The sequence below is a fragment of the Osmia lignaria genome, unplaced genomic scaffold (assembly GCF_051020975.1).
Source record: "Osmia lignaria lignaria isolate PbOS001 unplaced genomic scaffold, iyOsmLign1 scaffold0011, whole genome shotgun sequence".
NCBI lineage: Eukaryota > Metazoa > Arthropoda > Insecta > Hymenoptera > Megachilidae > Osmia > Osmia lignaria.
In genome coordinates this window covers 85,001-87,500 of record NW_027478165.1, presented here as the reverse complement: position 1 = coordinate 87,500, position 2,500 = coordinate 85,001, and the positions used below count along the sequence as shown (strand labels likewise).

General features: G+C 44.6%; 1 non-coding gene across 1 annotated transcript; it reads right to left on the bottom strand.

Moving 5' to 3' along the window:
• Positions 1 to 951: 951 nt before the first annotated feature.
• Positions 952 to 1,106, bottom strand: LOC143306471 (5.8S ribosomal RNA). The gene has a single exon (XR_013063846.1). It is a non-coding gene; the product is annotated as a 5.8S ribosomal RNA (ribosomal RNA).
• Between the last annotated feature and the right edge of the window lie 1,394 nt (positions 1,107 to 2,500).

The window sequence follows — 2,500 nt, the reverse complement described above, 5'->3', positions numbered from 1 at the left end:
TTTTATCACAAGTTCTAGCCACGCCACGGAGGCTTCGAAGTTCCTTCACCATTCGCTTTCCTCTCTTTTGTTACACAGTTTCAGACTACGATCAGGGGTACCGAAACGCTGTATTGATTGTAAACAACCATTTTTATCTTGGAGCGGAGCGTTCCTTTACTCGTTAGATTTGTCTTGTCGCGTGTGTATTCGCTTTTTCGACGCTTTTTAACCATTTAACTTGTTTAGCGAAGCTAAACGCACAGACAGACAAAAAAAAAGGAACAGCATCGCGCGTCAAACAGCGACGACCCATCTGAAGCGATCTTTCATTTATACACCGTTTGTAAACAGAGAGATGTATAAAGCGCGGGGAATCATTCGAAACCCTGGGGCTATTCGAGCTTGCATTTCAGCAAATTATCATCTCAAACATTTCACTCGTTTGCTTTTTCTAAATTTATAGGAGAGCTTCTTTCGTTTATTTTTGACACACCTTTCGTAAATATCGTTTCTGGCAACGTCGGGAGCGTGGATTTCTACAAGTGAACAATCGCGCCGATCCGATAACTTCCAGCAGGATGGAGAATCTTTATAGATTATCTTCCGAGAACTCGGTGCTTTCACGGGCGGTCGTTTATAAATTTTAACGAACGACTCGCGCGCCGTGACGCACTTGCGCTAGTTCGAAGAGATATTTCGAAATTTGTTTCTCTCCTTTAACGGCCTGCATTTAGTGTATCGGTTGCGATTTTCGTCACATCGTTTCCACGACAAACGCCGACGAACTGCCCAACTATCGCTCGTACGTTGCGACTCTTTCTTTGTTTATCGTTCATTCATTCTTTCAATTTCGTTCGATAATCCCGCTCCGAAACGTTCTACTTTCGTTGAACGACGGCGAGATGTTTAGAAAGAAATGAATTACTCTTTTTTCGAGAAGCAAACGCAAGCAGTCTTTTGTTAAGAAAACGACCCTCAGCCAGGCGTGGTCCAGGAATTGTATCCGTGGACCGCAATGTGCGTTCGAAATGTCGATGTTCATGTGTCCTGCAGTTCACACGTTGACGCGCAATTAGCTGCGTTCTTCATCGACCCACGAGCCAAGTGATCCACCGTTCAGGGTAATCGTAAAATTTTGTATTTCAAACTCTTTAGATCTTTAGAGTGTTATTTTCATTATTAACACGCATCACATTCGATACCCACATCACTCTCCCACCCGGCGCGTGCGGGAGAGCGAATTCGGGCGTCGCCAACGTATTTGTTTGTTTGTTCGATCGTTGACGACACGATCGCGTCCAAGGACGGAAACCGTCGGAGAAACGCCCAGTGGCACGCTCCTCTCGACGGTCGGGCGTAAAGTACATTTAAAAACCTTGAAAAGTACGAACGCACACAAGGAATGCGAGCGCGCGTCCTGTCGCTGAATCGTGGGTTGCGAGATTCGAACAGACACACGGCCGGCGACGATCGGTCTAACTAATGGACACATAGTTTTTCAAAGACTCGCTATCGTCGCTTCTCAGCCGGTCCGTAAACAACACACATCGATCAGGCGGACGCACGAATCTTACCACGGTGCGTGTTTCGTAGATTCCAGGTTACCCGCAAGTACCTCTCTCTCCCTCTCGAAAGAGGAATCTCGATCCGTCCTTTTTGGACAATGGAGAAATCTTTTTATCGCAACACGGATGGCAAAGAAACAACCAAAGCGTAGGAGCGTGGGGACGAGAGCGACGAAAAGAACGTCGCGAAAACAAAGTTTCGACGGTTGCTCGTTCTAATACATCGTAGTTTCAACTCTCTCAGTTTTAACCACTCCTAGACGCTTCGTAAACTTTTAACAATTCTTCGCCTCCGCGAGTTTCATTTCGAATAGAGCGAACGCAACACGGACCAAAAAAACTCCGGTGATGCCAGATCATTTAGCAAAGATCAGACGGCGGGTCATCTGTATTCCTTTTCTCTCTTTTTTATATCTTTCCATTTAACTAGGGTGTCGCAACGACGGGTACATTTATATATTTATATATATTGTATTTCAATTTTAATGATCCTTCACTTTCGGTTTGTAATAATATGATCCTTCTTTCATTTCGATCCTTCATATTGTAGGTTAACCAACAGAAGTTTGTTTTTTTACGACTTGTATTTTTGTGGTTTGTTTGTTTGTTTCTTACGACTTGTTTGTACCCGATCAAGTAGACGACGACCCATAAGTATAAGTTAGAGAGATAAAGGTCGAGAGACCTCACGCAAGCGTCTTTTACTTCCATTCACATCAGCCAGAGAGAAATGGTCCGGCGTCGTGCTCTTTGGCGCCGTTGGTCGCACAGTTTTTTTGCCGGCGGTTCCGAACGGACGGGAGAAACGCGATGAGTAATCAAAGCGACCTCCGCACGTAACCGTGTCGGTGTAATTTTACCGCATCGCAGCGTTTTGGTATTTGTTTCTTATTGGCTCGAACCCGAGATTTATGTGTTTTGTGTCATGTATATGGTATTATTTATTATATCTT